Here is a 23,631-nt window from a genome sequence, read left to right on the forward strand (position 1 = left end):
AAAAACCGCAATTACTTTTGCGCCAACCTAATAGAATGGGTCTTTCCAGCTACCTTGGCAACACGCTCATTTCCAGTGCTTCTGTGTGGGCAGCATGCCTGTGCTTTTACTATGGTTAGTCTGTAGATTTGGTGTCCTCCTTGGCTTTCTCACACTTTGAAGTCTCCCCTTTGCTTGAATGAAAAAAGTCTCTCCTTGGCTTTAATGATGATCAATCTGTAGCCATTTTACCCACACATAAACCACACCCTATTTTAATCCTTCAGGTGAAAAATGCTCAAGTTGGACAAGATCCACAAAATATGAGGGCAAAGTAGAGCTAGAGCAAAGGTGTGACTTTAACGTTTCCGTAGGGAGCCTTTTTCTGCAGGGTACACAGAGGGCCACTTGCTGACATTGGAATTCGACTGCTTGTGCTTCTTACTTTGCATGAAGATACTGAGAACAGGTGGCATCAAGGCAGATCTGACATGGCCACTAGAATAGCTTGGACAGGAGTTCAAATAAGCTGCTTCCACCTTGACTCGGCCTCAGCCAGAGCATCTCACATCTGTTTCTTCCTCTATAGCTGACTGAGTGCACCTCAACCCAATTGCAGTTCCCATCCCATTTTTCAATAGGCCGTTTGGAAAAGAGCTCTTTCCCAGCTCAATCATGCTTTCTGCTCTTGTCTTTCAATCCAGCTGCATTTGTTCATCCCTGTGGGTTCTCCCAGCCCTGCTAGGCCAGGCTCTCCTGGCGTGTTCTGCACAACCTAGCTATGAATTAGCATGCACTCTTTAAACATGAAAATAACCTGGAAGACTCTCAGCTTAAGGTGATGGAGAAAAGACCTTATCTCTCCTTTCCCCTGTCAGGAAAGAGATGAGAAATAGAAGCGCACATCACAATACATGATGACAGAAAGCAGCTAGAGGACTCTGGCCTTAGCAGAATAGAGAAAGGTGAAATGTAAAAACCTGCAGAGAATGTGAAATGTAAGAACCTGCAGAGAATGAAATCACCAAGAAGCAAACTGATTTTGCCCTGTATGAACTCTCAAACTAGTGCCCAGGCTTTGAGCACTAGTTGGGGTGAGGCAACTGATAAAAATAGAGAGATTCGTTTAAAATATATTTAATAAGCATTTAGTCCTCACCCATAGCCCAAAAAAATGACAAAAACCCTTCTTTACAAATATTTTGGAGGAAAAACTGAACCAGAAGGTTTCTAATATATGATGGGGGTTAGAATCCAGAGTAAAAATATTGAATGATGCAAATGTTCTCCTCATCTCAGCTGCAAAAAAGCCAGCAGCCAGGCTTATACCCTTCAGGAGGGAGATTGTAAGATTCTTCTCTCCAGACATCAAGTCTCCAGAGAGAATTCTAACAGATATTGACATCTGATTTTCTCCCATTGACGAAGCCAGCTTACTGCCATACACAGTGCCGTGGAACCAAGGAGGGTGACAGATTTCAGGACAAGAGGAGACTGAAGAGAGGTCACCCCCAGACTCAAAATTTCCAAGGATGGTACCTATTTTAAATATTCAGTCTCCTTTTCTTCATAAATGTCCTGGGACCTGTATTACTAGATGTTTAGATAAGTGCTTTTAAAACCCTCCCAAGCCCACAGATTTGTCACTTAGCTGGCTAGTGCTTCACTCTTAAATAAGAACAGATAGTCAAGAATCAGTAGACATTTTTAAAAGTTTCCTTGCATGAAAGACAGACACAAAAGTCAAACCAAAAAAAACAAAAACAAAACAGAAAAGGCTACTTAGAGGCAGTAGAGACAAGGTAGGGAATAAATAAACACTTCAAAGACAAAACTAGAAATAACATCCTTAGATAAGAACAGAAAGTGCATTCATGAAAGGAAAACAGAATAATACAGAAAACAAGTAACTGTAAAATAAGAAAGAGCCCTTGGAAATTACAAGTAAGAAAGCTAAGTTTTAAAAGTTGAATGATAAAGTTGAGGAACTCTTTTAGAAAACAGAAATAAAAAACAAAGATATGGGCAATAGAGGAGAAAAAATAAGAAAATTAGAAGCTTGATCCTGGGGATCAACATTCAAAATAGGAGTTCCAGAGAGAGAAATTTGAGGCCAGGCACCTCAGATTTGCCAATGCTCATGCCTGTTATCCTAGCACTTTGAGAAGCTGAGGTGTGGGTGAGGGATCGCTGCAGGCCAGAAGTTCAAGACCAGCCTGTTCAACATAGCAAGATCCTGTCTCTATTTTTAAAAAAATCCAGCCAGGCGCGGTGGCTCATGCCTGTAATCCCAACACTTTGGGAGGCCAAGGCGGGTGGATCATGAGGTCAGGAGCTTGAGACCAGCCTGACCAACATCGTGAAAACCCATCTCTACTAAAAATACAAAAATTAGCTGGGCATGGTGGCGCATGCCTGTAATCCCAGCTACTCAGGACACTGAGCCAGGAGAATTGCTTGAACTCAGGAGGCGGAGGTTGCAATGAGCCGAGATCACACCACTGCACTCCAGCCTGGGTGACAGCGAGACTCAGTTTCAAAAAAAAAAAAAAAATTCCTCTGGCTGAAAGTCTTCAGTCCCTGAACTAAAAGGGTCTCCCAAGTGTCCAGCACAATGAATTCAAACCATGCTAAGTTATACTATTATTTCCAATAGAAATGCTGTGGCATTTATGTCACGTTGGATCCTCTGAGATGTCAAGATGAGATTAGGTAGTCAAGAGATTTATTGGGAGAAACGCCTGTGAAGGTAAATGAATGGAGAGCAGAAGAATATAATGCAGGTCTGCTACCTGGGAAAGAAGAGAGGAAAGAAAGTCCTGTCTAGGACTATGTAGCTGTCACTCAGCTATGCTTTCCATGGCCGACTATCTTAAAGGGACATCTAAGCAGTGTACCTTCAGCTACTGCCACAGTCCATTTCTTGTCCTCCACAGATCCAGTTTCCCATGGCTCCTGTGGGCCCTCTTCTTGAGGAAATACTTAGAAGAGAGAAGTTAATGGGAGGAATATAGTCCCTAGTGCCGCCATTTGTCTTGAGATGGCAACCCATAGTCATCTTCTCCTACCTGCACTATCCAATCTAAATTCCCCCTCTTTATTATCTTTATTATCTTTATTCCGGAAGGTCTTAGCTGTTGGCAATCACACCCTTGTCAGGAGGAATTTATTGCCCACGGCTAGTCAAGATAGGGCAAGACAACAGAAAAACGTGACCACAAGCATCGCCTGGGATCCATATACATTCCTTCCTCCCTCTCCCATTGTATACAGGCAGCCTCATCTCTTCCTGCCGATGAAAGTCAATGATCTCTTCTTTTCACCTGCTGGTCTCTTCATAGAAAGAGTCCAAAATGCCCTGGTGGAAGCCATAGTATATAGTTCAATGGGACACTTGCTGTGTCTCCTGCCAAGCTACACTTCATTTGAGAACCAAGACCTCTAATCTCATAGAGCCCAGAGTTGTAGAGACAAGAAGCACAAAGTTCCCCAGGATGTCACTGGAAATGATAAGTGGGTCCACTCCTGCTTCCACTCCTTGGTTCTCAGACCTATGTATTCTTCCTGTTGAGGACACAGCACCATATGGCGAACCCCAGTTTAGTGTATACAGTGCATCCTGCAGGATGGTACCCTGTCCTTTCAGAGCATTGCCTCCAGCTGGAGCTTCAGCTATGCTTTTAGTAACCATTCCAATGCTTTATGAGGCTGGCTCCATCTAGATGATGTAGTATCTGATATGACCAGTGGATCCCATGGTCATTGTCCTATTCCCAAGCCTCCTTTGCTATGAAGTGATCCTCTGGTCAATATTATGCTGTGTGTGCTTCCAGGACTACAGATCAGCCCCAGGTAGTGGGGCTTGCTGAAGCTCTGTGGCGAGGAAAGGCAAATCTAAAGCCAGGAGAGGTATCTAACCCTGTGAGGATGAACTGTGGAAGCTTCCAGGACAGAAGGCCCAATGTAGCTGACTTGCCAACTACATTGGAGATGTAAAAGTTTATTTTCCAACTCAGCAAGTCCCAGAATTCTTGGGCTCTCTGTATTCCACCTACATGTTCCTTGAAACCTGGCTGGTTCTTTTCTGAACTCATCTCTAGTACCTATTATATGCAGCTAAATACAACTAGCTCACACTTTTATCATTGTGCCTGAAGACTTCTCAGCACAAATCCAAATATTTTTAGGTACATATGCTAACTTCCAAGTTACCAAAGGTGACAGTTTTAGAAAATGTCTCATCCCTGCAAAACACAGATTACCATTTTCTTTCCAGCCTCCTAAAACAGTTTTCTCGTGCCCATCATTCAGTCTCCAAACCAATGCCACTTATTTTTTTGTGTTCTTGTGCCTATACCCCACTACAAATACCAATTTCTAATACCAATTAGATACTAATTTCTGAACCAAAAGCTATTGCCACAAAATGTTATATGACAAACATCCAAAAATTCAGTGGCTTAAAATAACAGTCGTTTATTGTCATTGATCTATGAATCAGCTGAGTGTTGGCAGATCCAAGCTGGGCTCCACTGTGCAGCTCTGCTGATTCAGGCTGAGCTTGGCTAGGAGAGTTTGGCTTTGCTCCATGTGTTACTCATCCTCCTCCTAGAACCAGTGGGCTAGTCATCAGCCTGTTCTGTGCTTCTGATGGCATAAGCCTAAGAAAACAAGCCCAACCACACAAGTGTTTTTCAAGCCCCTGCTTGCAACATACTTGCTAATATCCCACTAGCCAAAGTAAGTCGTGGGAGGGAGAAAAGTGAGTATTTTGAATAATAATCTAACCTACCACATGTTATTGTGGAATCATAGGTCACCTCCAAAGAGGAAAAGTCATCAGATACAAAGGATTGTGAATGAGAATGGCAGAACCTCTCTAGAGCAATATCAGAAGCTAGAAGACAATGAAATGCCTTCCAAATTTCGAGTGAAACTGTTTTAAACCTGGAATTCCATATCCATCTAAACTATCAGTCAATTATAAGGCTAAAATAAAGATATTTTGAGACATGCACGTGTAGAGTCTCAGTTAATGTACCTCCCATAGACCTTTCCTTAGAAGCTACTGGAGAATAAGAGCCACCAAAAAGATGTAGCCAAAACAGAGGAAGATAGAAAACATAGGACATCCAATTTAGGAGAGAGATGATGGAAATTTCCAGCATGATAGCACATGAAGTTCCATATTGTTGCACAGAAAACAGCAAGACTAGTCTGGAGCAGAGGGATGGAGGGCTCCATGGCTCTCTGCAGTGTGGGGAATTTGACTGGGTAGAAAGATATCTAAAATGCTATTGTAGACAGTGGAAAAACCCAAGTATAGGTACAATGGAAAACTAAGCAAATGAAAAATAACACAATTATTTAGAAGTATGTGGAAGGAAGTAAAATCATAGTCCACTATTTTGTTCAGCCATAAACAGTATTTCATATTGTAAGAAGAACTGTCCTATAACCATATTGAGAGAATGGGAAGAAGAAAGTGAATAATACCATAATAGAAAGTCACCAGACAATACTCAAGGTTGATAAATCAGGAAAAACAATATAGCACATAATAGTTAGCAATATGGAGGAAATGTATTGAGTCTGGAAAGTAGAATTAGAAAATATGAGGGTTGGGACATGGGTTTGTTATATTTGGTTGCAAATCTTTTACCAATATTGGACTGTTGTGTAAAAATATGTACATATGTTACTCTGATAAATTTTTTCAGGCCTAGGGAAATGTAATACAATTAGCTTGTATACTACTTTGGTGAGAGCAAATTTCATCTATTTTATCATTTATTGAATAAATATTTTTGCATTGTTCTAGGTATAAATATTTTTGCTTAGTTGTAGGTATCAAAATAATTATGCACAGTGTTTGATGATTACAAAACATATTTGCATATATTTAATCTTGTGATTCAATTCTCACAACTCTGTGAGTTTGATACAGAAGCAAATTTACCTTGCTGTTAATGAATTCTAAGTTGCAGTACTGTTTGCTGAATGGACCCCTTTCTAACTCTGGAAAGGGGCCCTATCAATATGGTTAAATGGTCATATAATTTTGTAAATTATACCCAAAAAAAAGCTTTTTGTTCAGATCACTTCAACTCCTAAAGCATCATCTTTCCCCTTATGTGAACATTTTCTAAATGTTCACATTTAGAAATGTTTCTAAATAAACATACACTTTTGTACCCAATTCATATCAAAAATTTTTATTCTTTTGCTTAAAGAAGGCTCCACCAAATAGTGAAAATGTCAGGCTCACCAAAACTTGAATTCATCCCGGGTAAGTATTTTCTGTCCTATTCGACAAGTTGATGAATGAGGTTAAATGGCTTTGCCCAAGTTTGCACATCTGGACTTAAACTCAAGTATGTGAATGTCCAAACCCATTTTCTCAGGTGCCTTATAATCCATCTCTAGATGGTAGAAGAAAAGTTAAGAGTCGTTAGTCCTGCTCCTGGAAAAATTCATCCTGGAACGTGGGTAGAAGAAGGGCAAGCCTGAGCCACTGGGCTTGGGGTTCACGTGGTGGTGTTTTGAGGAACAGGTGGTGGTGAATGACACAAAAAGAAAGGTCATTGAAGACAAATTATGATGATACACAATGTTCTCTTTGTCTGCCTCTGCCTAGCCACTGGGGAACAACAACACTAAAATGCCTCCTGTGAAACACAGTCCTGTTGGGATAGGAACAGGTCTCCTTTCTCCAGATGTCTCTCATTTATTCCAGTCTAGTGTCTGAGAACAGCTCTGAGTATCGCTCTGGAACCAGTGTGAGGCTGGCTGAAGTCAGAGATCAGGGAATCGAAGGCTCAAGGTTAGAGACGTTTCAGGTAACTAAGCCCAACCCCTCAAAGAGAGGAGGCAGAGCACAGGGAAAGGCAGTCCACACTGTGCTTAAGAGCAGGGCTCAAACCCGGTTCCTGCCTGGGTGGAAGCCGTATGACTTCAAGCAAGCTACTTAATCTCTCTGCCTCAGTTTCTTCATGAGTAAACTGGGAATAGCAATATGCGTCCATAATCTCTTTTCTACAATTCAGAATGCAAAAATCTAAAATTATTTCAAAATTTTTTGGTGGGAAGAGATGATTTGAACTTATTTGGCAACAAAATGTAACCCAACTCATGTAAAAGTATTCCATTTGATGCAAAAATTCACATGCCTCACTGTATAAATATTAATGTATTTGATTATGGAGAACAGTCCCATGGGGGTCTTTTCCATCATAAGGTGTATGTGCCATATACCTTTCTAAAATCCAGAAAATTAAGAATTTTGGTCCTAAGGTTTTCAGATAAAAGCTGTGGATCTCAAGTGTCTATTTCACAAGGTTGTCACGAGGGTTAAATAAATAATAAAGGAAAGGTGCTTAGAAGAGTACTTGGAAGAAACTAAGTGTTCTAGACGTGTTTTCTATTACGGAGAATGCTCCCCCCACGAAGCATATTCCTGAGAGATGTTACCTGGCATTTATCTGACTCCTAGGAAGGAGAACTCACTTCTTTATGGGTCAGTCTAGTTTAACTATCCGATGTTTCTGATCTAACCTTATAAAAAGCTGAAATTTGCTTTCTCTAACTTCCCCACACCGGTCATAGCTATATTTCAACACAACTTTTACAGAGAGCTACTCTGCCTCCCCTGGGTCTTCTTTTCTACATGGTTAATTGTTCATCAGATATTGCTCAGACCCATCTGTTAGTTCCCCTCCCTCACCCCCGCCCCACTCCAGTTTGCCATTATATCCTTTCAAATGCAGTGCCCAAAATAAAACTCAGAGGTCTATATAGGTTCTGATCAGCATAGAGTGCAGTCCACATTTTTTCTATGCTCCAGACTATGAAAAACAACTGCATCTCTGTGTGAAAACAGAAGCGAGATGAGAGGGGATCTGGAAACGCAATCAAGGCCATCTAGGAGTTTCATTAGAAAAACATACTTTAAAGATTCAATTTCAAACCAATTTCTTTCTGGTTTCCCAGAACTGAGATGGAAAACAGTGAGCAGCCTAGACTGATGGAAATGTGAGAGTCAAACAGTGTAGAGGTAGGGTGGGTGACGTTATACCAATTCATTTACTGCGAAACACTACAGACAGTAATGACAGAGCTAGTGTGAAGGTCATGGACCATATCCCACAGTCCAAGAAAAATGAATGATATTCCAACAGAAGGAGAACATAGCTAAATAAAACTCTGACAAGTAGCCGCGCCAATCCATAGCAAATTACTGTGAAACAGGAGGACACTGCTCCCTCCGGTGGGCACAGCTAGATCTTGCCTCACGTCTGGCCCCAGCCCTGATACCCTCTGGTTAAAGGGAACCTGAGCAAATAAACCCACCAGAGGGGAAGTAATCCATTTCCAAGGTAGAAATGTGATCACTCATTCAAGACGTGATGGGAATGATAAGAAAAAAACGTTCTTCTCTTACAGCGACCATCCTGGCTACCTGCAAAGTATGCTTAGAATTCTAGATTCCTTTGGAGTCTTGGTAAAGATCTCCCAAGGGCTGGCTGATGGGTACATGGGGATTTATTATTTTATGTATTTGATTATGGATGTTTGAAATTTGTGGATGTTTAAAATTTTTCATAATAAAATTTTTTGAAAAAATCCTCAGGTAACTATAACTTTTTGTGGATGTTTAAAATTTTTCATAATAAAATTTTTTGAAAAAATCCTCAGGTAACTATAACTTTTTAAAACAAGTAGAGACCCATGATGACAGTCTAATAATTGCATCTGTCCTCCTTTTCCCCACACTGAAGTTTTTTTTTTTTTAATTAGATGGTACTTTCATTACTAAACTGGTTGGGAAAATGTTGGTAATTTTTTATGTGGACACAGTAGATCATATAAAAGACGACAGACCTAATAACTGAACACACAAATAAACTATCCAGAAAGAATTTGGACACTGAAAACTATGTTCAAAGCTAGGTTGATGAATGAAATTGTCATCAGGCTAATATCTGGGTAAAGGGAAGGATGTTAATAAGTTTGGGAATCTTAAGCCTGGTTTCTTGTTTAGTCTCCTGAGAAATGGACTGTGATCATGGTCCTCAGACTCAAACCAAACCCCGTACAACCACACAGACAAAAGGGTAGCCAGGACATTGATTAGGCTAATAGACTTTGACTTCATTCTGGTCCAATGCATCTACGAATTGACTTCCAATTTATTTATTAATACTTGGGTTAAAGTGAATGCTCCAGAATGAGCTGATGATGTTTTGTGTGCTGACACTTGGCTCCAGGCAGGGCCTCCAGGGGACCAGAACTCTTGAGCACCATTTCCCATCCTTTTGGACCGGCCACCTACCCCAGTCACTAGTGTAGGCAAGCAGTTCCACATAGGTGTAACCTGACCTTGCCTCAGTCCAAACACTGGACCTGTAGCTTTTGCTCCAAGGCTTGTCTGACACCAAAGTCTGTGATGCCTGTGGAAAGCTGCTTGGCAGTAATGCATGTACAACCCATAAGGTGGGCAATTACTACTTTTGAGGTTCCCTTTGGATGGGATGTTGTAGGTGAAGAGGATTAAGAATCCCCATGTCCCCATCAGCCAGTCCTTGGGAGATCTTTACCAAGACTTCAAAGGAATCTAGAATTCTAACCATACTTTGCAAGTAGCCAGATGGTCACTGCAAGAGAAGAACGTTTTTCTCATCATTTCCGTCACAGCTTGAGTGGTAAGTGCGGATCCAGTGGCAACACAATTAAGGCTGTCACCTGTGGTGGATTGGGATGAGGTACAGGTGGAAGGGAGAGGCTCTGGGTCAAGTGGTAGCTATGGTACTTGAACAATATGGAGGCAATGATAATTGTAAAGGAATGTGGAGTTCATTGGCTTTTGTTAACTGCTTTGAAAGTCTCAAAATAAGAAAATGACAGGGTCATGTTAGCCAACTATCAACTCAAGCCCACAGTGAATAGAGCAATGGTTAAAAGAATTTGATCTCCTGCAGGCACAGGGAATACTGTCTTGAAGATTAAGACAACAGGTGACAGAGTCATAGAGGAGACAGAACGACAAGCCTTCACAGGTTTCCTATTTCAAAGTTAGAACCCTGATAGGAAAAGCTTAAGATCTTAAGAGCTGGGATAGGACAGACAAGTCTGAGAATACTGAGTCACTAGATTAATTTTCATCCTCTAGGAGAGCAAAGTCAGCCTTCTCCTTGCTGGGGACATCAGCCTCATCACGCCAGGAGATCCTGAAAATACCTCATCTGAATCTTGCTGTGCAAAGTGATGTCTGTCTTCCTCAAGGTCTCCTTCCATCTCCAATTCACTGGGTCCATGATAACTGGAGTCGGTTTTGGCTCAAGCAGGTGGGGAAATGTATCCCTGCTGCAGTAGGAAATAGTTTACTTAAGAAACTGAAGGACCTGGTATATTACACTGTTCTCACACTGCTATAAAGAAATACCTAAGACTGGGTAATTTATAAAGGAAAAAGGTTTAACTCACAGTTCTGCATAGCTGGAGGGGCCTCAGGAAACTTACAATCATGGTGGAAAGCAAAGAGGAAGCAAATCCTTCTTCACAGGGTGGCGGGAGCGAGAAGTGTAAGCAGGGGAAATGCTAGATGCTTATAAAATCATCAGATCTCATGAGAACCCACTCATCACAAGAACAACATGGGGGAAACCTCCCTCATGATCCAATCACCTCCCTCCCTCAACACGTGGGGATTACAGGCCCCACCCTCAGCACATGGGGATTACAATTCGAGATGAGATTTGGGTGGGGACACAGAGCCAAACCATTCACCTGGGTAATGTATACAGGCAGGAACCTGGATAAACTTGTGAAAGTGGATCTTGAGGATGTTGGACTCGGGTGGGTGAGTGGAATAGAAAGCTGGATAACAGTGAATTTATTGACCTGGGAGCACCCTTCCTTGATTTAAACTCAGTGTCCTGGCAAGGATACCAGTAGCAATACACTGCAAGAGTGATTTCTTGAGGCTTGGACAAAATAGTGGCCTATAATAAATAAAGTCGAGAGGCTGGAACTTGCCTGGACTGGAGCTTGCCATAGCATTAAGGAAGGAGTCAGAAAGCTCAGGGATGTGAAAATATTAGAGATACTTATTTTTTCTTTTGATTACGTAGTTATGACAGATTTCAGAAAGTTTTCATCAGGAATTCACAGAGGCAAAATGTAATTAAATTTCTACAAGCATTTATGTTTTTAAAAGTTTGTAGGGCCAGGTGCTATGGCTCACGCCTGTAATCCCAACATTTTTGGAGGCCAAGGTGGGTAGGATTGCTCAAGCTCAGGAATTCAATACCACCTAGGTAACATGGAGAGTCCCTGTCAACAAATTTTAAAAGAGCCAGGCATGGTGGCACACACCTGTAGTCCTAGCTACTCGGGAGGCTGAGGTGGGAGAATCACCTGAGCCCAGGAGATTAAGGTTGCAGTGAGCTGTGATTATGCCACTGCACTCCGGCCTGGGTGACAGAGCGAGACACTGTCTCAAAAAATATAAACTTGGTAGGAAACACACATAGATGCCACTTTACAAAACTGAATTCCATCAAGCTCTTCAATTTTTGTCATCCTCCTCAAATGACATAAATTGGCAAATAAGGCACAATTTATTATTGAACAGTAGTAACTAAGGTTTTTTTGTTTTTGTTTTTGTTTTTTTGAGGAGTCCCTCTCTCTGTCTCCCAAGCTCGAGTGTAGTGGCACAATCTCAGTTCCCTGCAGCCTCTGCCTCCCAGGTTCAAGCTATTCTCCTGCCTCAGCCTCCTGAGTAGCTGGGACTAAAGGCGTGTGCCACCATGCCCAGCTAATTTTTTGTAGTTTTAGTAGAGATGGGGTTTTACCGTGTTAGCTAGAATGGTCTCAATCTCCTGACCGCATGATCCGCCCACCTCGGCCTCCCAAAGTGCTAGGATTACAGGCATGAGCCACTGAGCCCGGCAGTAACTAACTTTTAAGAGATTTAATTTTATTGTGGTAAAATATACAGAACATACAACCTGCCATTTTAAGTGTACAGTTGAGTGGCACTAAGTGTACTCTCACTGTCATGTAACCATTCCCACCATCCATCTCCAGAACGTTTTTATCATCCTAAACTGAAACTCTGTTCGCATTAAACAATAACTTCCCAATCTACTATTCCCCCAGACCCTGGCAACCTCTATTTTACTTTCTGTTTCCATGAATTTGTGTGTTCTAAGTACTTCATATGAATGGAATCATACAATATTTTTCCTTTTGTGTTTAGTTTAGTTAGCATAATGTTTTCAAAGTTCATCCTTGAAAGGATGATGTAGGAGACATCCAAATATCTTTCCTTTAAAAAGATGAATAATATTCCATTGTATGTATATACATCCACTTGTCTGTTTTGACATTTGAATTGTTTATGCCTTTTGGCTTTTGCAAATTAACACTTCCATGGACATTGGTGTACAAGTATCTATTTGAGTCTCTGCTTTTAATTCTTTAATTCTTTGGGGCATATACTTAGGAGTGGAATTGCTAAATCATACAGTAATTCTCTGTTTAACTTTTTGAAGAACCACCAAACTGCTTTCCATTGCAGCTGCACAATTTTATATTCCCACCAGCAATGCACAGGAATTCCAATTTCTCTACATTCTTTCCAACAACTGATATTTTCCTTTTTAAAAAAACAGTGGTGCATGGTAGCTCACCCTTGTAATCCCAGCACTTTGGGAGGCCAAGGCGGAAGAATCATTTGAGGCCAGGAGTTGGAGACCAGCCTGGGCAACACAGAAAGAGTGTGTCTCTACAAAAACATTAAAATAAAAGAATTTAGCTGGCATGGTGGTACATGCCTGTAGTCCCAGCTACCCCAGAGACTGAGGCGGAAGAATCACTGAAGCCAGCCCAGGAGTTTGAGGCTGCAGTGAGCTATGCGTGCCACTGCATTCCAACCTGGGTGACAGAACAAGACCCCTGACAGAGCAAGACCTGGGTGACAGAGCAAGACCCTGTCTTAATCTTCAAGACAGTGAGCTGTAAGTGCCACTGCATTCCAGACTGGGTGACAGAGCAAGACCCTGTGTCTTTTTGCTCAAAAGCAAAACAAAACAACACAAAAATCCTAACAGGTGTGAAGAATTTAGAAATTTCTTTTTCTATTAATTCTTTAAACATTTTTATCCCTCCTCTTTTTCCTTTCCTTCTTTTACTTCAAATGCACATATGATATTGTTCCCCAGCTCACTGATGTGCCGTTTCTCCATCTTTTCTCTGTGCTTCACTTTGGGCAGTTTCTTTTCCTGTGTCATTATGTTCACTGTTCTTTTCTTCTACAATGTCTCACCTGCTATTATATCTATCCAGTGAATTTTCAATTTTGGGTGTCGTATATTTATCGCTAAAAGCTTCAGTTTAGTCCCTTATAAATCTTTTATTTCTTATAACTTTCACTTTCTTTCGTCTCTTTATACAAGAAACATATTTCTTTCTTTCTTTCTTTTTTTAAGACAGTGTCTCACTCTGTCGCCCAGGCTGGAGTGAGTGGCACAATCTCAGCTTACTACAGCCTCAACCTCCTGAGCTCAGGTGATCCTCCCATCTCAGCCTCCCAAGTAGCTGGGATACAGGTGTATACCACCACACCTGAATAATTTTTTGTATTTTGTGTAGTGATGGATTTTCACGTTGCCCAGAATGGTCTCAAGCTCCTGGGCTCAAGCAATCCACCCACCTCAGCCTCCCAAAGCACTGGGATTACAGGTGTGAACCACCAGGCCTAGCCAACATATTTCCAATAGCTATATTAACCTTCTTGTCTGATAATCCCATAGTCTCTGCTGTTTCCGGGTCTGAGTCTTGTGACTAATTTTTCTCTTGACTATTCTTCATATTTTCTTTTTCTTCATATGTCTATTAATTTCAGATTGGATTCTAGATATTGTGAAGTTTACATTGTTGGGTGCTGAAATTTTATATTTCTTAGAAGAGTGTTGAATCTTTTCTGTTGGGTTTTTACTTGAAGATTAGTTTGATCCTTTTGAGGTATGTTCTAGGATCCTTTAGTGTTTTCTAGAGTAGTATTTATTTGAGAAATAATTTAGCCCCACTTCAAACTGTTGCCTTTCCAGGATTTTTACTGAATGTCATGTGTATTCACCAAGGTCTCTTTACTCTCACTAGAGGGAACTCAAATGATTCCCAGCTCTGTGTGAACCCTGGTTATTGGTTATTTGTCTTACAGCTTACACAGAACTATTCTTTCCTTGAAAGTTGTTCTTGTCCAGCCCTATGGGATTTCATTCTATTCCTGACTAGTTTGGTGTTCAGGCAAAGAGTCAACCTCCCAAGTAGCTGGGACCACAGGTGTGCACCACCATACCCAGCTAATTTTTTGTATTTTTTGTAGAGACAGGATGTTGCCATGTTACTCAGGCTGGTCTCAAATTCCTGGGCTCAAGCAATCCATCCACCTCAGCCTCCCAAAGTGCTGGGATTACAGGTGTGAGCCACTGCACCCAGCCAGAGATTTCTTGAGAGCTCTCCTCTCAAGCAATGCTATGGTTTGAATGTTTATCCCCTCTGAAACTCATGTTGAAACTTAATCCCCACTGTAACAATATTAAGAGCGTGGGAAATTCAACTATAGTATTTTGAGAAGCAGCATCTTTGGAGGTCATTCGAAAGAGATAAGGTCATGAGTGTGGGACGTGAGTGGCTTCATAGAGGAGAAAGAAACCTAAGCTAGCATGCTTAGCTCCCTCTCTATGCCCTATACCACCTTGGGACTCTGCAGAGAGTCCCTACCAATAGGAAGGCCCTCACCAAATGCACCCTCTCAACGTTGGACTTTTAGCCTTCAGAACTGTGAGAAATAGATTTCCTTCATTATAAACTACGTAGTCTCAGGTACTTGGCTATAACAACAGAAAATGGACTTATACAGGTTCTCTGCCTTATAAATCATTGCTACCTTGGTCTTCTTGAACTATAATCTCTGTTTAATTCAGTGGAAATGACCACACTCTGTACCATGTCATCTCCCTGAATCACAATCTTGGAGCTACCTACAGGAAGAAAGCCTAACATGAGGGTGTATTTTGCCCCCTTTGTTTTCCTTTTCATGGGGATCATAATCTCATTGGACTCTTATCCAATGTCTTAAAATAATTTTTTCCTACATTTTGTTTAGTTTTCTAGTTGCTTACTTTCAAAATGTAACCACAGGCTGCCTTACTCCTTCGTGGTTGAAAGCAGAAGTTCTTGAAAAGGATTTTCAGTGCCAGCTCAGGTTCAGGTAGAACGACCTGTCGGTAATTACACTGTCCTCCAGAATATTGTATATATGTGCTAAAACAATAGCTGATACATGGTGCTATGTACCCAGTGTCTAGCAACATTGGTCCAGGAAACATGAGGTAGAAGTAGGATTGCCCCCCTCACCATCACTTCTCATGATCCACTTAAAAATGTTGTACAATTCCCATCAAATGAGCTTAGGTTCTGCTGAATTAATTGTCCCACTTTCAGGTAAGCAAATGTGTGCACTAAGAAATGATAGCATTTCCATTCACCTTAAAGTGTGATTATTGGTTTTGAATTTGGGGTTCCTCATGGCAGTAGACCAGCAAAAAAAAAGAAGTGTTCCTATGCTGAAAAGAGTAATCGACTCTCATTACCATGAGGAGCTAAGGCTGTTGTTACATTATGTGTGCAGGAAGGACTGTGTCTGGGACATAGAAGATTCACAGGGACATCTATTGATGATTCCATGACTGGTGATGGCGGATGGGCAATCGCAGTGATCATGACTTTACAAGGTCAACTAAAGGCTCAGATCCCTCAGAGATAAAGTTTTGAGTCAGACATCAGGAAAGCAACCTACATCAGCCAAAGAATTGGCTGAGGTTAAGGGAAATCTAGAGCAAATGGTGGAAAATGGAGATGACAAGTACTATTTATGGACTTGGAACCTATTGCATCAGCAGGGAATGTAAGTTGTTCTATTAACCTTCCTGTATTTAGTCTTTGTAGGATTTGGAGCTAGCCACAATCTAGAAGACTCTGGGCAGATTGGACTTAATGCAGAGCACAAAAGTCCTAAGAAAGGCAAAGGTGAAACGTAATGGAAATCTGTTGTGGTTTCAAAACATGTTCTTAACTTCTTTGATGTTCCTTCCTTCAAAAACTGAAGCCTAGGCTGGAATTGGTAGCTCACGCCTGTAATCCCAGCATTTTGGGAGGCTGAAGTGGGTGGATCACGAGGTCAGTAGTTCAAGACCAGTCTGGCCAATACGGTGAAACCCCGTCTCTACTAAAAATACAAAAATTAGCCAGGTGTGGTGGCTCACGCCTGTAGTCCCAGCTACTCGGGAGGCTGAGGCAGAAGAATTGCTTGAACCCGGGAAGTGAAGGTTGCAGTGAGCCAAGATCACGTCACTGCACTCCAGCCTGGCCGACAGAGCGAGACTCTGTCTCAAAAAAAAAAAAGCGAGCTGGGGGGAGGGGAATGCCTTACTCCCTTCTCCTGGAGTGTGGAATGTGCCCAGTGATTCACTTCTAAGTAATAAAAGGTGGTGGAAGTGACAGTGTGTGATTTCCAAGACTAGGTCATAAAAGACATTGTGACTTCCACCTGCCAATAATCACTCACTCTGGGGGATGCCATGTGCCATGTTATAAGGACATTCAGCACCCCTATTGTGAGGCCCATGTGGCAGGGACACTGGAGCCTCCTGCCAAGGGCCATGTAGTGCACCACTTTGAAAGTGGATCTTTCAGCCCCAATCAAGTTTTCAGATAAATGCAGCCCTGGCTTAAAATATTGAATATAATGTCATGGCAGACCCTGAGCTAGAATCAGCCAGCTAAGTGACTCCTGAATTTCTGACCCACAGGAATAGTGGAGAATAGCTGTTTGTTTGTTGTAAGACACTAAGTTTGGAGGGTAATCTGACTCTTGATTCTGCATAGGCTTTGACCAGCTACACACAGGTACAATCTGAAGCATCCCTCATCAGTCCATGCATGCTGTGTACCTCTAGCTCCCTACCTTGGGAATTCTCTAAGATGCAGGGCACCTGCAAGAGGGCTTTAAGCACTGACACAAGGAGAAAGAAGCCAACAGATAAATGTTTTCCCTTCCACCACTCAGGTGTTAGGTTCTGAAGTGGATTTCAGAAAACTCCTCAAAGGTCCTGATAGGCTTGTACAGCAGTTGCTCAGTTGCAGCCAATGTGATCCTGTGTTTTTCTTTTTACCTCACTTGTTATTATAAAAATGTTCAAGCATACAGAGAAGTTGAAAGAATTCTACAGTCAAAACCCATATATCCCTATCTAGATTGTACAACTAACATCTTATTCTATTTCTTTTGTCATATATATATCCATTTGTCTACTGTTCTATCCATCTACTAATCTATTTTATTTTTAATGCATTTCAAAGTACTTTTCAGGTAACGGTATAATTCACCTTTAACACTTCAGCATGCATCCCATTAACTAAACTTCGGTATTCATTTACGATGTTTTTCTTCTAAGGCAAAATTTATATTCAATAAAATGAACAATTGTAAGTGTACCATTCAGTAAGTTTTGAAAAGTACATTGACATGTGTAACCCAAACTCCTCTGAAGATGTATAAGAACATTCCCTCATGCCTGCTCTCTGTCAACTCCCACTTCTACGCCCACATCTGCGCAGATCACTGTTTTGATTTTTCTTCATTGCAGATTAGTTCTGCCTATTCTAGAACTTTAAATAGGAAAATACCATATTCTTTTTGTGTAAGGCTTTTTTCACCCAGCATGCTTAAATATTTACCCATATTATTATATCTATATTCCTTTTTATGGCTGGGCAATACTCCATTGCATGGACATACCATAGTTTGTTTATCCATTCTTCTGTCAATGGGCTGTTTCCAGTTTTTGTTTGTTTGTTTGTTTTTGGTTTTTGTTGTTGTTTTTTTTGAAACAAGGTCTTACTCTATCACCAGGCTGGGTGATCATGGCTCACTGCAGCCTTGAACTCCTGGACTCAAGTGATCCTTCCACCTCAGCCTCCCGCGTAGCTAGGACTACAGATGTGTGCCACCACGCTGGCTAATGTTTTTGTTTTTTTTTGTTGTTTGTTTGTTTGTTTGTTTTTTAAAGACAGGGTCTTGCTATATTCCCCAGGCTGGTCTCAAACTCCTGGCCTCAAGCAATCCTCCTACCTGAGGTTCTCAAAGTGCTAGGATAACAGGTGTGAGCCACCATGCCTGGCCTGTTTCCAGTTTCTGACTGTAACACATAATGCTGCTGTGAACATTCTTAAACAAGTCTATTTATATACACATATTTTCATTTATCTGGGCAAATATCTAGGAATGAAATTGCTGGGTCATAGAAGGTGTGTGTTTAGTTTTTTAAGAAAGTGCCAGACCTTTCCAAAGCAGTTGTACCAATTTACACCCCTACCAACAATTTATGAGAGCTCTGATTGTTCCACACCCTCACCAACATTTGTTACTGCAGTATTATTAATGTAGCCATTCTAATAGGCATCTAGTAGGTATCTCGTGTGGTTTTCATTTGAATTCTGATGACTAGTAACACTGAGGCCTTTCACGTGCTTGTTGGTCACTCCTCTATTGACAGAGCATGCTTGCAATGGCTTTTCTGCCCCTGCTTTACTCTCTCATTCCTCACTCCTGATCCCCAGTATCATTTTGCAAATAAACTACCTGTCTATGACTCTTTGTCTTGGCTTAACTTTAGGCATATACAGGCTAAGAAATATAGAAGCAGCTGGGAGAGCAAAGAAGGTATAACCCCATCCCTAACCTCATCCCCACCCCTGTGAAAAGGGAAAAGAGGATGCTTCTTCATTCTGGTGAAATTTCACCTCTTATTGGTTAACAGGTGTGTTTCCACACAGTGTCTGTGGAAGGAATCCCGAAAACTGCACCTCTGGCTGGGAATATTCTACATTGACCACATGCAGATACATTTCTATATCCTTTACCACAAAAAAAGAATCTTATGTCATTTAACTCCCTATTGTCATTGCAGTAAGAATCACTAAGATGGTCATTCACACCAAGTTCAAACATAAAGGGCACTGATCTGAGAAATAAGCAGAGAAATGGCTTGGAAAGAAAAATTACTCCTTCGTACCTCACAGGTTTCATACAAGACCTAGGCTGGCCTCCATGTGGTGGGCACCATCTTTCCCTCCTCACCCAGAGTACTCTGAAGCACCTCATGACTCTCCAGCATCCAGGCCCAAGAGGATGAGGCTGAGAGAGAAGATCCCCTCCTTCTACTTTCTCCTTTGGTCTGTCCTGTCCTCATGTTCGGCACTAGGATCTATGTTTTCCTGCAACAACAACAACAATAAAACTTAAAATTTAGATGCTTCTAAACTTAGATACAGAACCAACACCTTAGGCCCAGGCACGGTGGCTCACGCATGTAGTACCAGCACTTTGGGAGGCCGAGGCAGGAGGATCAGTTGAGGTCAGGAGTTTGAGACCAGCCTGGCCAACATGGTGAAACCCTGTCTCTACTAAAAATAAAATAAAGTTTTAAAAAATTAGCCAGGTGTGGTAGTGCACACCTGTAATCCCAGCTACTCAGGAGGCTGAAGGAGAAGAATTGCTTGAACCTGGGAGGCGGAGTTTTCAGTGAGCCGAGACTGCACCACTGCACTCCAGTCAGGCCGACAGAGCAAAACTGCATCTCAAAAAACAACCACCACCACCACCAAAAAAAAAAAAAAGAACTACCACCTTAAAAAGATGCATTGAATTCACATTCAATAATGTGAATACACAGGCATTCAATAACTGTTGGTTGAAAGAAAGTGAATGTATAAATGAATGGATGCACATTGCAATAGCAGCACAAGACAGTATGTGATTTATATGACTCCATTGCTCTTCCTGCCCCTCAGGTCACCTTTTCTTACGTCTGCCTCTGGTTCTGTCTACCCCTTTTGGCTGCTGGCTTCTGAAGGAACATCTTCCAGATCATCATCAGCCTCACTGTCTGGTATATAGTAAACAAGGATCTCCGGAACTGGGGGACCCAGGTTTCCTGCCAGCACACAGAAGACTTCTAACCACATTCCTCCCACTAAACACCTCTCCACTCCTTACCTGTGTCCCCCAGCCTCCAGGAACCATATTATAAGGCAAGTGGTTGGGGTGACAGTGAGACCCGGTCCTCACAGTAAAGGTAAAGTGGTGTCCTTTCCAAGTACCTGGCGTTGTCAGTCTCAATCGGCGAGGTCACATAAAACCTAGGTTCCCTGTTTGTCTGCCTTCCTCATCCTGAACATGACTGAGTGCCAGGGGAAGTATACTTCCTCTTCTCTCGAATTGAAAAAAAAAAAATGCATATATATAACAGAAACATCCACGAAAGCAAGCCCTTCTGTTTAACGTGGCTCTTGTTACCATTTCCAGAGACAGAGCGCTTGTCCTGAAAAACAGACTACCAGAACGTTTTGCCCCCTCTGCTCTCATTCCAACCTCTACCCGCCCCTTAACAAGGCCTAGAGGGTTCAAAGGCAAACAATCTAGATGAAAGGTGATTTCTATAATAGTTCAGAATCATGGAAGCACTAAAGGGAATGGGGTGGCTGCCCCAAGCAGGGAAAGCTGAACAAAAGGCCAGAGGCAGAAATGAGCCGGGCGGAAACCAGCTGTAGAAGTAAAGCTGCACTGGCTGAGAGCCTGGGGGGAGAGGGCACTTACTCTGGCAGTGGTGGTGGAAGGAGAAATGCTTTTCTCAGGATTGCAATGGGGGAATTGAAGGGGGTTGGAGTGTCAGATATGTTACTTAGAGAACGGTTCCATAAAGAAACACAAACAGTGCGACTTTTGGGGGTTTTCTCATGTTTGCATGTGACCTTATTTACGTGGAAGATTAATACCGTGCTCTTTTTTCCACTAGTATTTGGTAAAATCCTATTACTTTCTTGGTTTCTGTTTTTGGAAAAATTGGGCTGTACAGGCTTACATTTGCTCTCAACTTGGAACTTTTAGGGAATATCAATTTTACTTTACTGTACAATATAGAGGCAGGTGAAATTTTCTAATAGTTTTAAGTTTGTTGTCTCTATTAAAACTGTGTCCTTAGAAATATAATTTGAGAAGCTGGGCATGGTGGCTCACATCTGTAATCCCAGCACTTTGGGAGGTCAAGGCGGGTGGATCACTTGAGGTCAGGAGTTCAAGGCCAGCCTGGACGACGTGGCGAAACTCTGTCTCTTTTGTATTTTTGTAAAAATACAAAAGTTAGCCGGGTGTGGTGGCACATGGTGGTAATCCCGGCTACTCGGGAGGCTGAGGCAGGAGAATCGTTTGAACCTGGGAGGCGGAGGTTGCGGTGAGCCGAGATTGTGCCACTGCACTCCAGCCTGGGTGAAAGAGTGAGACTCTGTCTCAAAAATATATATATATATACACATACATATAAAAATTGAAGAACTTGGTCTTCTCGGACTCTGAAGACTTTGGAAACTGCTGTCTTCCTGGAAACAGAACCTATGAAAATCTGTGGCTTTGATTGTCTTACTTGGTAGTTTGCCCAGGGAACAAGTTAGTCATTGATGTGTCTCTTTTTCTAAATAGCACAAGTTCTTGTGAGACTCTTCTATTGAATTAGAAGGGTATTATTGGCATATTTGTCTTCCTTTATATGCATGATAGTAAAATAAAAGCATGTCACTCTGCTAGGTTTCTTATTTTTCATTCTACCCATAAACCTTCTTGAATGAAATTGTTCACGTTAATGAGAGATTATGGAATCATTAAGTTCTCAGATAGATACAATAGGCATTATCCCAAAGCTAAGAGAAGAGGATACAATACTGTACCTCCAGCGTCGAGAGGGTGGTTGCTGTTGTCTTGTTTTCCTTTAAAATGTTAACAATGGCAATGGCCAACTTGTGGCTGTCACTTTTTCCCATGTTCCTTCTGCTGTGCCACCACCCCTTCACTCCCTCCATTTCTAACTCCACAAAGTAGATCACCTTCAGGTCCTTCAGGTTCTTTCTTTTACCTATTTGTGTATTTATTAAGCAAATGTTCAGAGAGTACCCACCATAAGTGATGTACTTCTACTCCCTGACTTTCTCCTCTGAAAACTACTATTAATTCTTTTCCTCAAACTTCCTTCTTATCAGCTTCTTCAATTGTGTCAAGTCCTTCAAGGCCTGGACCATATGTCCCCTCTGCCTTATATTCCTTTCTATTCTCCATCAGGAAGATGACATGTTTCTTTATATTCCTAGTATACTTTGTAGGGACCTCTGTTCTAGAAAATAACACACATTTATTCATCCATTGCAGTGGATTCCACATGTATTTATTAAGGCATTCTCCTAGGTCCCAAGAAGACAAAAAGAATAAGAAGATAAAATCCATTCCTCTCACTCCAGCTAAAGAAATGAGGGTAAACTAATATTCAGACAAATAATTGACACAGAATGATAATTGTCAAATAAAACACAAAGATACGTTTTCACATATTTTTCACCCTCTTTCTCTTTATCACTACTTTCGAAGCTTTGTGAAAGCAGACATGGGGTATCTTTACATCCCTGCATCTGGCACATTTGGCCAGTAAGGTGTCAGCAGGTATTTAGTGAATGGCAGAATGAACAACTCTTTTTTTTTTTCTTTATATAATTGTTAAATATACTAGAGACTTTAAGACAATTTTAATGTTATTTAAGAGACTATAAAAAACATTAATGAGTTAAGCGCCTCTTCATTATTGCAATTCAGGTTACCTGTAGGGACACTCAAACGCAAGTAGTTAGTTACCTGTGCTAAAATGGTACCATTGTTGGTCATCAACTTGCATTTTAAAGCAATAATTTAACAAAATTGCATTATGTTTATTGTTGTCATCAAAATATAACTGGCAACATTAATCTTCTAGAATTTAATTTCACTTGGATTTTTTTTCCTCTTGTCTACTATAGATTTTAAAATGTTTAAATCTTTTTATGTATATACTTTCAGTTCTAGGTTACATAGGCACAACGTGTAGGTTTGATACATAGGTATACGTGTGCCATGTTGGTTTGCTGCACCCATTAACTCGTAATTTACATTAGGTATTTCTCCTAATGCTATCCCTCCCCCAGCCTCCAACCCCTTGACAGGCCCCTGTGTGTAATGTTCCCCACCCTGTGTCCATGTGTTCTCATTGTTCAATTCCCACCTATGAGTGAGAACATGCAGTGTTTGGTTTTCTGTCCTTGTGATAGTTTGCTTAGAATGATGGTTTCCAGCTTCATCCATGTCCCTGCAAAGGACATGAACTCATCCTTTTTTATGGCTGCATAGTATTCCATGGTGTATATGTGTCACATTTTCTTAATCCAATCTATCATTGATGGACATCTGGGTTGGTTTCAAGTCTTTGCTATTGTGAATAGTGCCACAATAAACATACGTGTGCATGTGTCTTCATAGTAGCATGATTTATAATCCTTTTGTTATGTACCCAGTAATGGGATCGCTGGGTCAAATGGTATTTCTAGTTCTAGATCCTTGAGGAATCGCCACACTATCTTCCACAATGGTTGAACTAATTTACACTCCCACCAACAGTGTAAAAGCATTCCTATTTCTCCACATCCTCTCTAGTATCTGTTGTTTCCTGACTT

At 41.3% G+C, this 23,631-nt stretch overlaps 2 long non-coding RNA genes across 2 annotated transcripts in view; one reads left to right on the plus strand and one right to left on the minus strand.

Annotated features, from left to right (window-relative positions):
- The window catches only part of LOC105475231 (uncharacterized), an 87,773-nt gene that overhangs the window by 38,127 nt on the left and 26,015 nt on the right, over window positions 1-23,631 (minus strand). Inside the window, exon 2 of the long non-coding RNA XR_003016482.2 lies at window positions 19,122-19,323. This is a non-coding gene — a long non-coding RNA (uncharacterized lncRNA). The remainder of the gene's footprint in view (window positions 1-19,121; window positions 19,324-23,631) is intronic.
- On the plus strand, window positions 6,705-20,033 carry LOC139363843 (uncharacterized). Its single transcript, XR_011624908.1, has 3 exons — window positions 6,705-6,818; window positions 10,148-10,322; window positions 19,900-20,033. It is a non-coding gene; the product is annotated as an uncharacterized lncRNA (long non-coding RNA).

Source organism: Macaca nemestrina, chromosome 6 (genome assembly GCF_043159975.1).
Source record: "Macaca nemestrina isolate mMacNem1 chromosome 6, mMacNem.hap1, whole genome shotgun sequence".
In the NCBI taxonomy this organism is placed as follows: Eukaryota; Metazoa; Chordata; class Mammalia; order Primates; family Cercopithecidae; genus Macaca; species Macaca nemestrina.